This window comes from Dryobates pubescens, chromosome 16 (genome assembly GCF_014839835.1).
Source record: "Dryobates pubescens isolate bDryPub1 chromosome 16, bDryPub1.pri, whole genome shotgun sequence".
Lineage (NCBI taxonomy): Eukaryota > Metazoa > Chordata > Aves > Piciformes > Picidae > Dryobates > Dryobates pubescens.
The window spans coordinates 7,468,870-7,487,302 of NC_071627.1; the positions used below are offsets into that span (position 1 = coordinate 7,468,870).

The 18,433-nt window shown below is 49.4% G+C and overlaps 1 protein-coding gene across 1 annotated transcript in view; it reads left to right on the forward strand.

Moving 5' to 3' along the window:
* The first annotated feature begins 12,144 nt into the window (after positions 1-12,144).
* The window catches only part of P4HA2 (prolyl 4-hydroxylase subunit alpha 2), a 35,899-nt gene continuing 29,610 nt past the window's right edge, over positions 12,145-18,433 (forward strand). The window contains exons 1-2 of the mRNA XM_054168378.1: positions 12,145-12,259; positions 12,364-12,471. The gene's annotated coding sequence lies outside the window, so the exon portion shown is untranslated. The remainder of the gene's footprint in view (positions 12,260-12,363; positions 12,472-18,433) is intronic.

An 18,433-nucleotide genomic window follows, 5' to 3' on the forward strand; every position in this document is an offset into this window, starting at 1 on the left:
GATCAGCCCTTTAAGCACTGAAAATTACCACAAGAAGGTCTACTCCGAGCCTTCTCTTCTCCAGGCTGAACAAGCCCAACTCTCTCAGCCTGGCCTCACAGCAGAGGGCTTCCAGCCCTGCCAGCACTGCTGTGGCCTCTTCTGGCCCTGCTCCAACAGGTCCCTGTCTGTGCTGAGGACTCCAGAGCTGCCCCAGCACTGCAGGCGGGGTCTCAGCAGAACACAGCAGAGGGACAGAATCCCCTCCCTGCCCCTGCTGCCCACGCTGCTGGGGATCAGCTCAGAATAGGCTGGGGCTGGGCTGGCAGCGATTGGTGCCAGCTCATGTCCAGCTTTGCACCCCCAACCCTCCCAAGTCCTTCTCCACAGCCCTTCGTCCCCCAGCCTGTGTTGATAGCAGAGGGGAACTTCAACCTCGGTGCAGGACCTTGTATATGTCCTTGTTGAGCTTCCTGAGGTTTGCACAGGCCCACCTCTCAAGCTTGTCAAGGTCCCTTTGGGTGACATCTCTTCCCTCCAGCGTCTGAAGTCATCAGTTGTAATGGGGTGAGGACAAATCACTTATTTGAAGTGCAGTGGATTAGTCAGAGGATGTGGCCTGCCTGAGGGGAATGGGAGGATGATGGGACCAGCAGGAGGTAGGGTGGTTCCCCAGCACATGTAGTGTCCTGTCCCAGCATGGATATGTTTTCTGGTAACCCTGACTACAGTAAGAGCTAATGGGTCCCCAGCAGAATGTAAAGCTGAGTTGTGGGGGCCCTGGGGTGAAGATTAGTGCTGGCTTTCAGTGAGATACAGCTCAGTGAGGCAGAGCTAATGAGGAGCTCAGCATGTATTAGGAACATTATTTAATTCTGCACCACAAAAAAAGGGGGGGGGGGGGTTGTCCTCATGGGAAAGGGTTGGTGGGTTGCCTGGGCCAGAAGCCAGGGTCTGGGAAGAGAACAGCTGTAACACCTTCCTTTATGGAGGAAACACAGCTGGAGTGGTGATATTTTAAGGACCTTGGGGTCCTGCAGAGGCCTGGGGATCAGTACAGGGCCAATACTGCAGTGATTGTGTTAGAAACCACAGCATTGTCTTGAGATGGCTTCTGTGAAATAGAGAATCACAGAACTGAGTTGGAAGAGACCTTTAAAAGTCACCTAGTTCAACCTCCCAGCCACTCCTAGCCATTAGGGACAGCTGCAACTAAAGCTAGTTCCTCAGAGCCCCAAACAACCTGACCTGGAATGGTTCCAGGGGTGGGGCATCTCCCACCTCTGGGCAACCTGGGTCAGGGTCTCAGTGGAAAAAAAATCTTCCTAGTATCTAGTCTAAATCTCCCTCTTTTAGTTTAAACCTCTTACCCCCTGTCCTATCCTGATAAAGTCCCTCCCCATCTTTCCTTTCCCCTCTCCAAGTCCTGCAAGAGCACCAGAAGGTCTCCCTGGAGCCTTCTCTTCCCCAGGCTGAACAACCCCAACTCTCTCAGCCTGGCCTCACAGCAGAGGGCTTTCAGCCCTTGCATCACTGTTGTGGTCTCCTCTCATTACTTTATTCAAATGTGGTTAGAAAACAAGGAGCTGAATGGTGCTTCCACCACATGCTGTTCCCTGCAGAGCCAGTCATGCTGGGAGGGACTCCTGCACTTAACCTGGATCATGCCAAAAGTGAAGTGTCTTGGGTGTCCTATCACAGGCAGAGCAAGGGGAAGCATTTGCTCTGAGATAAGCCCAGCAAGTGCACAGGGAGTGTGCAGAGGGAACTGGAGCACGGGTAGATGCAGACAATGTGCCTTCCCCTTCCTGCAGCTGAAGGGAAAGGAATCCACTGCCTGACTTAACACCTCTGCACGATTGCCTTTGCTCAGGCATGCACTGTTTACTTCTGCTGAGCATACAGTGCACACACTGTACTTCTCCTCCTGCCTGGGAAGGAATAAAGATCTGCTGTTCAAGGCAGCCAAGTATTTTTGAAATTGAGTTATGTGCCAGAAAGGATTGCTGGGACTCCAGAAGTCAACAGCTCCACTCCTGCATTTTGCTGTCAAGAAGAAAGTTCAGGATTCGTGCTGCCAGCCTTGCCCTGCTCCAACTCCGACATGGGAATTCAGAACAGATCCTCTGCAGGAGCAGCTCGTGATTGGATTGAAGATGAGGGATCTCTGGGAAGAAAGTTGACCCCAGCACCTTCTGGCCTAGAAGGCTGCTCATGATATGATACAAAACACAGATGAAAAGATGTTGCCTGTGAGAATGATGAGGAGCTGAAGGACTATGTGCTCTGCAGGTGCAGCAGAGATATGCTGTTCCCTTTGCTTGCTTATTGCTGGCTGGCCTGGGGACTGGGCAGGAGCAAAGGGTGCTCTGCCAGAGCGGAACACAGACCTGCAATCAAGCAGAAGGACTCTGTCATCCTCCCTCTGATTGGAATTCTGAGATCTGAGATTAGGAACTTTGTGAAATTCAGCAAGGGCAAGTGTAGGGTCCTGCACCTCAGGAGGATGTCCTGCACCAGTACAGGTGAAGGGGTGACCTGCTGGAAAGCAGCTCTGTGGAGAAGGATCTGGGACAGCAAATGCCCCATGACCCAGCATGTACACTCATGGCCAAGGCCTCCTGGGGTGCAGCAAGAAATGTGACCAGCAGGTTCTCCTCACCCTCTACTCAGTCCTAATGAGGCCACATCTGCAGTTCTGGGCTCCCCAGTGCAAAAGTGTCAAGGAACTACTGGAGAGGGTCCAGCAAAGGCTACAAAGAAGCTGCAAGGACTGGAGCATCTCTGTGAGGAGGAAAGGCTGAGAGCCCTGGGGCTGTTGAGCCTGGAGAAGAGCAGCCCCAGAGGGCTGAGCAATGCTCAGCAAGAGATAAAGGCTGGGGGGGGCAAGAGGATGGGGCCAGACTGTAAAATACCTTGTGTGTGAAGAAGAGATGTGAGAAGCTAGCACAGGCTGGTGCGAAGTGAGTAAGGATCTGAAGCTGATAGTGCTGGAGCCAGACAGCAGTGAAACCACAGAGTCTGCCTGAGCAGCCTGGGCTGCTGCCTTTAGTACAAAAAAAGAGAGGCAGTGACCCTTTCCTCATTTGTGGAATCTCTTCTGGATAAATATATCTCAGTTCCATGTGGAAAAGCCACACACATAGAAGGAGCAATGCCCGGAAGATGATAGCCACCTAAACCACAGTGACTGCAAATTATCCTCTCTCTGGAGGGGAAGGTTTCATTCTGCTCTGATTTCAGCCTGGCTCACTGTTTGTTGGTTTTTTTAAGGTCTGGCTTTTCATCCACTAATTAGCAGCCTAAATAAAACACAGGTTGAGATTTCTGTGGCTTTTCTTCATGCTTTCGTAATGTCTTTCACCCACGCTTCTTAACTACATCTTTCCCTAAACCTAAAAGGAATGATGTGACCAGCTGGCCTCTCCTATTTCTGGATCTGATTTATGCTGGAGCCTGTGGAAGCATGACTCACAGAGCCTGCTTCGCAGCGGCCACTCAGCCTTGCACAAAACCGCTGCTACAATCCAGGCCATGCAGGCAGGAAGGTCTGCTCAGTCCTCTTCCGCGCCCCCTCTTGGATTTTCTCTCTCTGCAGCGCAATGAGCCTCTCCTCCTCAATCCCCCATGTTAAATGTGTTGCAAAGAGAAATCTTTTGCAGGTTGCTTCCTGAGCTTCAGCTGAGGTGCTGTGGCTGCCTTTGAAGCCTTTTATTCCTTCAGCTAACAGTAAAAAATACAGTTATGTGGTGAGCACAGAGGTCAGATGGGCAACAGTCAGCAGCTGGTAGCTTGCCAGCCACCCAGGTACATTCCCCAGCGCTTACACCCCAGGGTGTGGTGACACTGGGAGGGGGAATGTGTCCTTCTGCCTCAGCTGAGCCTGCTGCTGGGCTTCGCTGCAGCTATCAGCATCTAACTGTGGGCTCTGAGGACCTTCAGTGTTTTCCCCTCACATCAAACAGGGAACAAAGGTTAATTTGGGGGTTGCTAGTTGCCAGCCAGCTGAACATGAGCCAGTGTGTGCCAAGGTGGCCAAGAAGGTCAACCCCATCCTGGCCTGGATCAGCAATAGTGTGGCCATCAGGACCATGTCTGCAGAGACTGAACCTCAAATACTGTGTTCAGTTTTGTGTCCCTTACTTGGAGTAGGACATTGAAGGGCTGGAGAGTGTCCAGAGAAGGGTGATGAAGCTTGGGAGAACAGTGCTGGTGAGGAGCAGCAAGGAAACTGGAGTAGTTTAGCCTGGAGAAAAGGAGGTTGAGGGGAAACTTTCTCACTCTCTGCAACTCCTTGGAAGGAGGTTGGAGCCAGGTGGGGGTTGGTTTCTTCTCCCAAGGAGCAAGCAATAGGACAAGAGAAAATGGCCTCAAGTTATGCTAGAGGAGGTTGATGTTGGACATGAGGAACAATTTCTTCGCCAAAAGGGCTGTCAAACCCTGAACCAGGCTGTCCAGGGCAGCCTCCTTTCCTGAAGGGTTTTCAAAGCTGTGCAGATGTAGTGCTGAGTGACATGGTTTAGTGGTGACCTGGCAGTGCTGGGTTAATGTTTGGACTGGATGATACTAAAGCCATTTTCAATCAAAACGATGCTATGATTCTGTGATTCATGGCTCCTGCTGGCCAAGTTTACAAAAGAGCTTACTCATTTGCTGAGGAGGGGGCCAAACTTAGATAAAAAAGCTTAAAACCTGGATATGATATTCAAAATGTTTCAGCGCAGCCAGTGCCTCCTCTGCATGCAAACCATGGGACTGCAGTCACTCAGTGCTGGCATGGAGCTGCTCGCCTTGAGTGCCCACAGACAGACTTGGGAGCAGAATATCAGATTATCCTCCGTAAAAGCTGCCTCACACCTTGAAAACCCCTCCAAGGCTTAGTGAGGGCTGATCTGCATCCATGCATCTCCAGGTTCTTTTGAGCATCCCTGGACAATTTGAAAAGCCTCATGAAAACATGGGCAGTGTCATTTTACACAAGAAAAGGAGAGGATTAGTGCCTTTCTCCCTTGCTGCAGCCAGACACCCTTAACTCTGGATGTGTACAGCTTTCAACAAGCTCCTCAGGCTATTCCTCCTTATTTCTGTGTTTGCAGGAGTCTCCATGACCTTGTGAACGTGCAGCTGGGCACGGCTCAGAGCGCTGCCTCGACCGTACCATAATTACGTTAAACAGCAAGGCGAGCCGTCGGATTCCTCCCGGGGCTCCTCTTCCCGACGCTGAATCCAGCTCTGGACTCCCAGACCTGGCACAGAGACAGCTGGAGCTACTGCTCAGCATGACAGACCTTTTCCATCTGCATGCTCAGCGTTTATCTCACATTAGCGCTCGTCAGGCTTATCTGCAGCAGAGCTTAACTTAGTTTCATTTAGCAGCAGGACAAGGGAGGTGATTCTGGCCCTCTGCTCTTGTGAGACCCCACCTGGAGTACTGTGTCCCATTATGGGGACTCCAACATAAGAAAACCTCAAACCATTAGAGGGGGTCCAGAGGAGGCTGTGAAGATGATCAGAGGGTTGGAGCACCTCCCCTATGGGGACAGACTGAGAGAGTTAGGGCTGTTCAGTCTGGAAAAGAGAAAGCTCCAGGGAGACCTTAGAGCAGCCTTCCAGTAACTGAAGGGGGCTACAGAAGAGCTGGGCAGGGACTTTTAACAAGGGCTTGTGGTGATAGGGCAAGGGGCAATGGCTTTGAGCTGGGAGAGGGGAGATTTAGACTGAAGATTAAGATGAAAACCTTGACAGTGAGGGTGGTGAGATGCTGCAACAGGTTGCCCAGCAAGGTCATGGATGTCCCCTCCCTAGTGATGTTCAAGATGGGCCCTTGAGCAGCCTGGGCTAGTAGAAGGTGTCCCTGCCCATGGCAGAGTGGCTGGAACTAGATAACTTTAAGGTCCTTTCCAACCTAAACCACTCTTTGATTAATTTAAATCCCATAGTTTCTTTTCTCTTGGTTGCACTTTGCTGTCCTGAAGGCATGCAATTCTGAGTAACACTGACCCAGTCTGTGTCAGTATCAGGGGGGCTTAGGACCTCACAGGACTGAGCTTCCAAACTGGTTTAAGGCAAAGAGCCTTTTCCCTACTCCAGGAAGAGCCTGTTCAGGAAACCCTCAGAGCAGGAGCTTGTTTGCAGCCACAGTTTCTGAGTTTTGTCTGAGGACAAAACGTGGTCAAATTGACACCTCAGTGCTTCAGACACTCTGTGTTTGCTCAGCCTGAGCTGGTTGTGTGACAATTTTACTCACAGTCCACAAAGCAGATGCTGAGTGAAGGAGCAGCGCAAGCGTGAGGAGCAGTGGGCTGGGAGAGCTATGGCACTGCAGGGTGGAGATGGGGCAATCTGGTGTAGCCTTCTGTTGCTGCTGTGCACAGTGTATCATTTGAAGAGGAAATGATACCCAGGTCTGCTCACAGTGTAGCTCCAGCCATGTGGCTTTTTCCCTGTGCCTGGCCAATCCTGGGTCTTACTCACACCTTTCCCAGGTGATGGTCCATGTTTCTGTAATGCTCAGGGGGTCTGATTTAGGACGGCTCCCTGACAAATGTTCAGGAACTCTTCCGCCAGCAAATACTCCATGATTTTGCTGTCAGCTGCATGCCAGATAGTGACTGAGTAATACCAACTCTAAGCCACAGGCACAGCCAGCCCAGGAGACTTACCTGAGTCCACACCCACCCTCTCCCTCAGTTCAGAAGTCCTCTGCTTCTGCCCAGCTCAGCTGCTAAGACCCATCTGTGCACACACTAAAGGAAGACTAATGATTAGATGCTACTTCAGCAGGCAGCACTTCTGTGGCACAGCACCATCTTTCAACTCCGGCAGATGGAAAGGCACTGATCAGACATTTGCTGAATCTTTGAATAGCAGAGGGAGGATGTTCACTTGCCTTGGGTTTTGGCTTCTCTTCTAGAACACAAATCTTGTGAGGAGTGGCTGAGGGGACTGGGGCTGTTCAGCCTGCAGGAAAGGAAGCTGAGAGGAGAACTTCTGGCTCTGAATGTCTCTTCTCCCAGGTAACAAGTGACAGGATGAGAGGAAATGGCCTCAGGTTGTGACAGGAGAGGTTTAGGTTGGACATGAGGAACAATTTCTTCACTGAAAGAGCAGTTAAGCCCTGGCACAGGCTGCCCAGGGCAGTGGTGGAATCACTGTCCTTGGAAGAGCTCAGAAAAATATGCAGATGTGGTGCTGAGGGACATGGTTCAGTGGTGACTTGGCAGTGCTGGGTAACAGTTGGACTTGATGAACTTGGAAGTCCTTCATGAGTCTGTGATTCTGTGAATCTGCTGTGATTGTTCTTTTCATTCATAAAAAACAATTGAAAAGCAGCAGACACGCAGCTAAATTTAGAATGGGTTCATGTAGGAGCTCTCTTTATACACTTTTTAGCTACAGCTCTAGGGAGAAACCTGTGCTATGCTGAGGTCAGAAAGAATTCTGCTACCCAGACATGCCCCTGCCTCCTCCATTCTGACTCAATGCATTGTTTCATGGGAAATACTACACTGCATGATGTAAGGACTCTCAGATAGTTTTAATATTTCCTCTGCTAAGGCCTTGGACAAAAGCCACGTAATAAGAGAGACAGAGTGGCATCCAAAACCGCTCATGTGCGCGTTTGGCAGCCAAGATCTCTGCAAAAGGACTTTGACTCTACTTTTAAGGAAGGTAAGGGCTTGAAACACTCACAAGATAATTGGTGCTCCTGGATTTAGAATCCTAGACATTTTTTTCATAGAATCATAGATTTGGAAAAGGCCTCTAAGATCATTGAGGACAGATCATGGAGGACAACCATCAGCTTGGACTTTAAACCACATTTCCATGTCATAGCCCTCCAGGTGCCAGCTGGGGCTGTGCAGAAGGGATATCAACCTGTACTGGTAGAATCAGATGATAAAACCCCGCCTCCTGACACTGCCTCCTCCTCTCCTGGTGCTGTGCCACAGCAAGCAGGGTCTCCTACTTCTCTTCTACTAGAAATCTCTTAGCCTCATTGCAGGGGCAGAAGCAAAGGATCACAGGATGTTAGGGGTTGGAAGGGACCTCTGGAGATCTTCAAGTCCAACCCCTGCTGCCGGAGGAGGACCATAGAACCCATCACAGGTTGCAAAGGAACACATCCAGATGGGGCTTGAAAGTCTCCAGAGATGGAGACTCCACAAGCTCTCTAGGGAGCCTGTTCCAGTGCTCTGTGACCCTTAAAGATGTTCTTCCTTGTGTTGAGGTGGTTTTAACCTGAGACGGGCTCTTGGGGCCAGTCTGCAAGCCCAGCAACTCCATGTAAAAGAATTTCAAAGCCAACAGAGCTGAAGCAAACCTTGTGCTTTATGGGAATAACACTGCATATAGTATTGAAAAACATTAGCTAGGCTCTTTGTGCTAATACTGCAGCATATGTTCTGTACACATAGATAAAAGGACTGCACAGCTGTTTGGGGTTGTTCAGCTTGGAGAAGAGAAGGATCTGAGAAGACCTTATTGTGGCCTCCCAGTGTTTGAAGGGGGCTACAAGAAAGCTGCTGAGGGACTTTTTAGGGTAGGTCTGGGGGAAATGGATCCAAGTTACAGGAGGGGAGATTTAGATTAGATGCTAGGAAGTTCTTCACCATGAGGGTGGTAAGACACTGGGACATGTTGCCCAGGAAGGAAGCCCCATTCCTGGATGTTTTTAAGGCCAGGCTGGATGTGGCTCTGGGCAACCTGATCTAGTGGAGTGTATCCCTGCCCATGGTGAAGGGCTTGGAACTAGATGATCCTTAAGGTCCCTTCCAGTTCTGCAATTCATAGGAGCAAAGGCAGATTCCTGTGCTCTTGTGTCCCCTCTACGTACATATTTTTAGTCCTTTCCACTAAAACAGAGGGGCAAAATAAATAAATAAATCCTGTTTCTCCATAACACAGGAGCAAGAAGTCTGTAATAAAAATGGGTTAAAAAAGAAGCATCAGAATTGAATAAGAAACCTGGCTCTGAGTCACACCATTGCCTCTGGAGATTAATGTTGTTTTCAGAGTCTCTAAAATGTGCTAATACCTTTAGTGCCGTCACAGCCTCACAGATTGCTTCTTTCCTTGACACTAACACAATCTTTCCTAAATGTATGATGGAAACTAACTTCACCCAAGTAAATGTCACTGCACACAGTGGATGTATGTGCAGCATATGGAGCTCTGGTGGGATGTTCTGGTGACAGGGACAGCCAGACCCTCTTATTATGGTTTATAATATTAGCAGTTGCACCCTCATGTTATTTATTTCCCTGTTTTTCAGCTTTCCTTATGGATTCTGAAACAGTGAGTCATCTCCCCAAACCTCGCTTTTTCAGTCACAGTGACTGGACTTGTGATGGTGTAGTGAGTCTGAAAAGCAAGAGGTAGCTTGTTCCTGGTGCCTTGTATGGTCTGCTTCGTTTCTGACTCTGTTGAACGTTGAAAAGATGTTATTTTCTTTGCTAATTGTCACAATGATTTGTAATCATAAAGTCATTGAATCAGAGAGTTGTAGAATCATAGAATGCTTTGGGTTGGAAGAGACTTTCAAAGGTCATCTAGCCCAACCCCTGTTGCAGGCAGCAGGGACATCTGCAACTACAGCAGGTTGCTCAGAGCCACAACCAACCTGACCTGGAATGGTTCCAGGGATGGGGCACCTCCCACCTCTCTGGGAAAACTGGGCCACAATCTCAACACCCTCAGTGGAAAGATTTCTTCTATTCAGTCTAAATCTCCCTCTTCTAGTTTAAACCATCATTCCTTGTCCTTTCACAACAGACCCTGCTAAAATGTCTGTCCCCAGATTTCTGATCCCTTAAAGCCACCAGAAGGTCTCCCTGGAGCCTTCCCTTCTCCAGGCTGAAGAACCCCAGCTCTCTCAGCCTGGCCTCACAGCAGAGGGCTTCCAGCCCTCCCATCATTTTTCGTGGCTTCCTTTCCAAGAACAACAAACAATAACGATGATGGTCGCTCCAAGCTGGCGTGAATACTGGTTGGCATAGGGAAAAGTAAGTACATTAGAGGAGCTGAGGAAATGATCTTTGCTGTCTTTGTTTCAGCTCTGTCCACACCTGTCAGTGAGTACATCCGCACCCCAAGGTGTGCCATGACCCCATGAGCCACAGCAGGGTTCAGGCCACTGCTGCCAGCATGGAGAGTGGCTGTTCCTCCTCATCCTGTCACACCCTGCTTGCATGTTCCAGCACGGGAGCATCTTCTCATTTCCCTCCTTCTGCTTCTCCCAGCTGCCTAAGGCCTACAGCAGAAGTAGGGACACAGGGATACCCCAGCTGCTGCTCGCTGAGCAGCAGCACTGGAGCCCCAGGAACAGGCAGCCCACAAGGAATGCTTTCAGAGCTGGGCAGGCAGAGTGTTTAGAGAACAAAAAGGTTTTTCAGGTGGTGTTTCATAGAATCAGAGCCACAGAACTGTTGAGGTTGGAAGAGACCTTTGAGATCACCGAGTCCAACTGCTTGCCTAGAGCTCACAATGCCACCCCTGCTGCTAAGCCACCAGCCCTAACCCACATCCCTCGGACACACATCTGCACATCTTTAAATACCTCCAGGGACGGTGATTTCACCACCTGCCTGGGCAGCCTGTTCAGTGCCCGAGAACCCTTGCTGGGAAGAAGTATTTCCTAACCCCCAACCTAACCCCCGCCCCGCACAATTTGGGGCGGTTTCCCTTTGTCCTCTCACTTGTTGCACGTGGGAACAGCCCGACCCCACCTCACTCCCAGCTCCTGTCAGGGGCTTGCAGAGATCAGTGAGGTCTCCCCTCAGCCTCCTTTTCTCCAGGCTGAATAACCCACAGTTCCCTCAGCCATTCCCCGGAAAACGTGTGTTTAGGACTGGTGTTCCACTCCTCTGTGGAACCGCTTGTAACCGCGCAACACCGCAGCTCCAGGCACGGCCGCCACCATGCACCCCCGCGGGGCGCGGGGCTGCCGCAGGGGCGCCCGGCGGGGTCCCGGGCGCGGGGCCGGGGCGCGCGCCGCTCCTCGCGGTACTACGGCAGGAGAGGCGGGGCGCGGGGCAGGGCTTCAAACGTGGCGGCGGCTCAATAGGAGCGGAGCCGGGGCGGGGCGCCTGGCCGTGGCGCGGCTGGAAGGGCCGGGGCGGTTCTAGAAGCGCGGCGAGCGGAGCGGCGTCCTGCCGGTGAGCCGGGCGGGGGGTCTGCGGGGAGGGCAGGGTGAGGGAAGGCGTTGCGGCCGCAGGTGAAGCTGTTCCTCCGCGCTGAGGGACCGTGGGATGCAGCCAGGGCGAGTCCCCGCTGAGGGCTTTCAGTTCCCACACTCCCAAGGGCTCTTAGTGCCTTTGGGGCGTGCAGACCCTTCAGGGTGTCCGTCCCTCTAGTACTTACAGTCCATTTAGGCGCCGTAGCGTCCCTCCACACCCCCAGGGCTTACAGCCGCTTCAGAGCTCGTTGTGTGCCCATGCAGGGATTTACAGCCCCTCCGGGGCTCGCAGTGTCCCCCGCAAAGAGGGTCCGTGTCCTTTCTCCCGGCTGCTGGTATCTGATGGAGAATTGCAGCTTTGGTGGGGCAGGGGGGGGCAGCTCCAGATGGGGTAAACATGTTGAAAGGACCATCACTGCCAAAAACGTGTAAGGGCTGATTGTCCTTTTCTGTGCCCTTTGCGTTTGGATGAGGCTGCTATTGGGAAGCTTATTGAGTGTCAGCTGCATTCGCTGCCCCTGTGTGTGCTTCCAGCCTGTTGTAGACAGAGCAGAGCATATCTTCAGCTTCATAAAGGTGTTCAAACCCCACCTGTTCTACCCTTGTCTCATTTTATTTTAACCTGAGATTTGTGCGTTCTTAGTCAGAGCACACATGTGTAGCTGAGGTGGGGTGATAAGGCAGGAGAGCAGATAGCCTGAGTGGTGGGATGCAGAAATCAAAGCCTAGGTGGAAAATCCAAAATAAAAGCACTCCCTGGAGTATTATCACAGCTCAGCTGGGACACAGCAGCTTGCTGTGTCATAGTAATGCAAACCATGCTTGTAACAGAGCAGGGATAATTTTATTTTGGGCAGCAAAGGATATCCTTCTAACCTGGAAGCAAAGAGGAAGGAGGATGTGTAAATGAGGGCTATGTTTGGAGCTGTTTAGCTTGTGGTGGTTGTTATTCCCAGCCAGGGATCACCTCTATTTCTCAGGGCAGGCACTGGAATGGGTTACCTGAAGAAGTGGTGGCGTAACCATCCCTGGAGGTGTTCAGAAAATGAATAGACGTGGCACTACGTGACATGCTCCAGTGGTCATGGAGGTGCTGGCTAGAAGGTTGGACTTGATGATCTTAGAGGTTTTTTTTCCTAACTTTAATGATTCTAGGCTTTCCCAGAGAAGGTTTCTGTAATAAAATGCCACACTCCTTAATTTTATAGGCACTCCGTGAGAGTGGAGCTGAGCTGAAAGGCCACCACAGCCATCTTCACCAGGGTCGTAAGTACTTCAGCTTCCTGGCATTAAGGACCTAGGCAATAGTCCCACAGGTATGTTGTAAATGTATATAGCAACCAATAACTGCCACTGCACTTTTGCCAGCAGTTGTGAATGGGCATTGCTGTGACGCTAACACAAAACTTTTGCTTCTTGCTTGTGCCATCATTTCTTAAAATTCTTTCTAATTTTTTAAATGTAGCTAATCATCCTCTGAGAAGCCGGAGCTGGGAGTATTGAGAATGCATTTCAAAGCCACGAACAGCAGAGGGAGCGTGGCTTGCTACTTGGTGTAAGCAGTCTTGCAGGCTAGGTTTAAGTCAGGAATCCAGCCTGTTTAGAATTTCCATGCTGTGCATGTTGGCAAACTTCCCAAGCAGCAAGCTGTAAACATGGATGCTTTTCCTCTGACTGCTTCTGATTTTGGGGTATGCTTTTCTATATGTCTGAGGAATGAGAATGCTGAGTGTGGTGGGGGTATGCTCTAGGGTGATCTTAAAATAGAGTCAAACCCCCCCCATCTTCAAGAAGGACAGGGGCTTGCTGGAGAGGGTACAGCAAAGGGCTACAGAACTGGTTAGGGGACTGGTACATCTCTCTTACGAGGAAAGATGGAGAGAATTGGGGCTGTTTAGTCTGGAAAGGAGCAGACTGAGGGGGGAGATCTCATCCATACTGATCAATACTTAAAGGGTGGATGTCAGGAGGATATTGCCAGTCTCTTTTTTTCAATGGTGCCCAGTGACAGAACAAGGGGTAACAAGCACCAGTTTGAACATAAGAAGCTCTATCTAAACATGAGGAGGAGCTTCTTTAATTTAAGGATGCTGGAGCACCAGAGCAGGCTGCCCAGAGAGGTTGTGGAGTTTCCTCCTCTGGAGACATTCAAAGCCCACTCGGACATGTTCCTTTGTGGACTTCTCTGGGTGAACCTGCCTTGGCAGGAAATTTGACTGGTTGATCTCCAGAGGCCCTTTCCAACCTCTGCTATTCTGTGACTCTGATCTCTGAGAGAATGTTGGATTTTAGTGCTGTTATTAATTGAAACACTCCCCTGACAGTACACCTTTTTATTTTAAAATCTCTGAACAGGAAGATTTTATTAATGCTGTACAAGCATATGGAAGGTTATGCTAAGTATCACAGTGCACTAAGATTCTGGGCTTGGCACAGTGAAATGCAGCTTGAATTCTAATGCTGAAAAAATAAGTTCCAGTGGGAAGAGAACAAGCAATATTTGCTGTGCTATCTTCACAGGCAGGGTGAGATTTGATTTGACTCCAGGCTGCTTCATATGGGATGAGTTTGCAGATGCTGTGGAGTAAGATGCAGGCAGATCTCCTGGGCATGGATTTTGCTGCCTGCTGGAATGTGGAGGAAAGATTCTTTGCTGTGGGTTTTTACAAAAGCTGTTGGGAGCCAATCAAAATGATGATAGCTTCTAGATTATTATCCTAACAAAGGATACCAGCAGCCATTCTGCTTTGGAAGCAGCAGATGCAGTTGTGCATGGATGTGCTGTGTCCTCGTTAAAGCGTGCAGATGAACAGCTTTTCCTCCTTTCCTTTTGGCTCTCCTTGCAAAGCACCAGGCAATCATCCTGTGTTATTTGCTAGGCAATTATAATTGTTTTCAGATGCACATTTAAACCCTTTGGCAAGAGGGGTAGTGCTGTTGGCATGATCTGCTCGGAGCAATAGATCCAACGTGTATGGGGAGGGGAGAGTTGGGAAGCAGGTACTTGAGGGAGAGAGAACTTGTGAGGAGGAAGGGAAAGGAGCAATGTCTTTGGTGTCTGCCTTGGGGGGATTGAGAGCTGGCTGTTTGTAGCAAGGTGACTAGCTGTGGTGCTGGTGGTGTGAGTCACAGAATTGTTTTGGTTGGAAGAGACCTTTAAGACAGAGTCTAACCATTAACCCAGCACTTCCAAGCACCACTGAACCATGTTTCTCAGCAGCACATCTACAGAGCTTTTCAATTCCTCCGGGGGTAGTGACTCCTCTGCTGCCCTGGGCAGCCTCCTGCAGGACTTCACAGCCCTTTTGTGGAAGAAATTGCTCTTCATGTCCCGCCTAAACCTCCCCTGGCACAACTTGAGGCTGTTTCCTCTTGATGTGTTGCATGTTCCTTGGGAGAAGAGACCAACCCCAACATGGCTTCAATCTTTCAGGCAGCTGTGGAGAGTGATAATCCTGACATAAGGTTCAAAATATGGCAGTGTGGTCTGAGTGGGACACTGACAGATCTTCAGATCCAGAGCTCTTTGGATAAGGGGACTGGCTGAATGTTGGGAGCATCTGACTTCATGTGGCTAATGAATTTTTGGCCTTGAATTACTTGTTTAAAACTCTTCAGCCAAGGGTGAAGGTTTGAATTAGGCAATTCCTAGGTTAAAATGGTTTCCTTAGTATTTAATAGTTTTAAAATGCTTTTCAGAGCTGCCATCATGTGTCAGACAGCTCCTGGCTCATGTGTCAGACTAATCTGCAAGACTTGAAATGCTGCTATACAAGCTTCTTTTTATGGTTGCTTTTCTTTGAGGTAGTGAGAGAAGCTCTTCCTTGGCAACACCCTGAAAATCTGTTTACACTTCAGCCCATCTTTTGGCTTTAAAAATAGGGAAGCAGGTTTTTGTTTGCACTGTTTTCTAGTGAAGTGTAATCTGAACCTTATCTACAGCCATGAAGACTGATAGCGAGTTGTTGCCTGCTTTTGAAGCTCCACTGTTTTCAGAGGGGGAAGGGAGTGAAGCCAGATGCAGTCAGTTGAGCAGTTCTCTCTGTCTGTACACAGGAAGCCTGTGTGGAAAGCACTGGCATGTGGAGAAACCCCAAACAAACCTGCCTGATCCAAGAGTCCAACCTCAGCTTGCTAGTGGAGGACAGACCAATCTTCAGAGCCTGGCATGTGGGCCTCAACTGTCTGTGCTAAGAACCTGTCTTAGGTGATTCTGAAACTGTCATTTGCTGCTTAGATTTCACCATGATGCTTTAAATTTAGTTAGATATGGAAGCAGCTCTTCCAGCAGTGATGAGATGGGTCATCCAGAGGGACCTGGACAAGCTAGAGATGTGGGCCTGTGTGAACTTTGAGGTTTAAAACAAGGTCAAGTGCAATGTTCTGCACTTAGGCTGGGGCAATCCCTGGTACCAGTCCAGGCTGGAGAGGAGTGCTGAGGGGTGCTGGTGGTTCAAGAACTGGATGTGAACTGGCACTGAGTGCTGTCAGCCAAGAGCTCTCAAATCCCCTATGAATGGATATGAAAGTAAGAGTGGGTGAGAAACTGACAGCCCTGGTAGTTGTGCAAGCAACTTGTGTATGTTAGGTCCATACTTTCACATCTTCTTGATTAAGAATTCTTAGAAAGCTCATTTACTAGAGAATTCAGTCTAACTTGGCAAGAAAAATTCCATCCTGGTCTATTTTGTCTAGAGTGTTTTTTTCCTTCTGCCAGTGTTCCTGAGGTCTGACAGCACTCTTTCCAGTGGGAGCAGTGATTCACTGAGGTCTTCCACTCCAAAGAAGTTTGTACAATATGCATTTGGTTAGCTTTATAGCTCTGCTGGCTGGGCACAGTTAAGGGAAGGAGAGGAGTAAAGCAGTAAATATGTTACTTGTGTGCAGAGAAGTTTAGCTCTACCAAGCGTTGTGGGAGCAGGTTAGACTCTCCAGAGGTCCTTTCCAACTTCTACCGTTCTAGGAGTCTGTAACAGCTTCTTGCTTCAATGAGAACAGTCTCAAAGAATTGTTTCTGTTGGAAAGTACCTTTAAGATGCTTGAGTTCAACCATTCTCTAACTACCAAGTCTGGGGCTAAACTGTGGCCCTCAGTTCCACATCTGTGTCTTTGAAACACTGCCAGGGATGTGGATTCAACCACCTCCCTGGGGAGCTTGTGTCAGTCCTTGAGAACCCTTTCGTTGAAGAATTTTCTTCTAATGGCCAGCCTAAACGTCTCCTGGTGCAATGTGAGGCTGTTTCTCTCATCCTATCACTTCTTACTAGGGAGAAGAGGCCAACCTCCACCTGGATCCAACCACCTTTCAGGTAGTTGTAGCAAATCAGAAGATCTCCCCTCAGCCTCCTTTTCTCCTGAACAAATGAAGCAGTGGTGGAAGTGCTCCTCTTGGGGGTACAAGTGGCAGTAGGATTCTTGTGCTAATCACAATTGATGTAGCCTGATGAGCTGGGGCAGTTCCTTTATTGTCCTGGGCCATCTCAGTAGCCCCAGCTGAAGACAATTGTCTGCTGTGGAGGATCTTGCAGCACAAGGCTGGGTCGAGCCCAGTGGCTCTGCTCAATCTGCTGCTGAGGCATTTCACTATTCTCACTTAAAAGTTCAGAATTCCCCTGTCCAGCATTGATGCCTTCATCATTTGAAGATGACTAGTGAGGCCATGCTTTGAATAATGGATGTGGGTTTAGGCCACTCACTCCAAGAAGGACATTGAGGTGCTGGAGTGGGTCCAGAGAAGAGCAGCAAAGCTGGTGATGGGTCTGGAGAACAGGGCTGATAAGGAGCAGCTGAGGCAACTGGAGTTGTTTTGTCTGGAGAAGAGGAGGCTGAGGGGAAAACCTGGCTCTCTACAGCAATGTGAAAGAATGTTTGAGCCAGGTGAGGGTTGGTCTCTTCTCCCTAGCATCAGGTAATATAATGAGAGGGAATGGCCTGAAATTGTGCTGAAGATGTTTATGTTGGGTATGAGGAACAATTTCTTTGCTGCAAGAGTGGTCATGGGTTGGAACAGGCTGCCCAGGGAGGTGGTGGAGTCAGCACCTCTGGAGGTGTTAGAGAAATGTGTGGGCATGGCACTTGGGCTCATGGTTTAATGGTAATGGTGGTGTTGGGCTGATTGTTGGAATTGATGTTAGAGCTCTTGAAGGTGGAATTTCACCAGCCTCTTGAAGGATTTAAATGCCAGGCCTGTATGGATCTAGCTTCTAATGGGTTCAAGGTTGAACTTAATGGTCTTGGAGGTCTTTTCCAACCAAAACAATTCTAAGTCTAAGATGCCACTGAAAAAAAGCCAGGAATGAAGGTGGTGTTTGTCCTACACAGACTTCTCATCTGCCATTTCTGTGTAACTCAGTCCTCCTGTTCTGACAAAACCTCCCTAGGTTTATGAATATTTCCTTCATGATGGAGGTAGAAGGTGCTGATGTCCCTTCTGCCTCTTACCTTCCCTGTCAGCAGATGGTGGTGTGGGCATGCATACATATGAGCAAGCACACATGCTTGTGCAGTCCAAGAGCATGGTTCCACCAGCATGCCCAGCCTCCTGTAGTTCATTATTCCTGCTGCTTTTCCCAGTAACAGCTGTGAGACGAATGTGTACAGGGCTGCAGCCAGGTGTCCCGCTTGTTGAAGGGAGAGCTGCTCCTCTGTTTACTGAGCTGTCTGTTTATTGACTCAAGTAAATCTGAGTAGGCTGGCGAAGCTGTGAAGGATCTACTATAAAGACAAGCTGCTAACTGTTTTAAGTGTTCTTGGCAGATATCCTCAGCCATGGGAGAACATGGTGGGGAGGTGCAGGGTGGAAAGTGTAGGCTTGTGTTGTTTTAACTGGAAAATTCCCTTGTAATTGTTTTGCCAGGCTGTGTAGTGCATCCAAGAAAACCACGCCGTGAAACAATGACAGACTCTGCAGATGGGCAGTGCTGGCTTAATAGATCCAAATTAATGTACTTCCCAAGTGCTCCTGCCTTGCTGTGCCTTCTGCTACATCATTTATTGTGGCTTTGGGTGTTGGCAGACCTCAGTGTGGGACGATTCATTCAGCTTTGCTCGGTTCTCACGTTTCCCCTGGATGAGTTCTGAACCGACTGCAACAAGCAGTTTGGGAATATGTGGTTTGCAGGGGGGGGTGAGAAACAGAAAAGGGAAAGGAGAAGGCTGCTTGTGATGCTGTGAGACGTTTTCCTGCTTACTCATGCTCTGCAGACTGTTGTGGGAAATGTTTCTGATTCCTCATGTAGTCTTTGAAAGCAGTCAGCAGAATGATTTGAAAACAAGCCT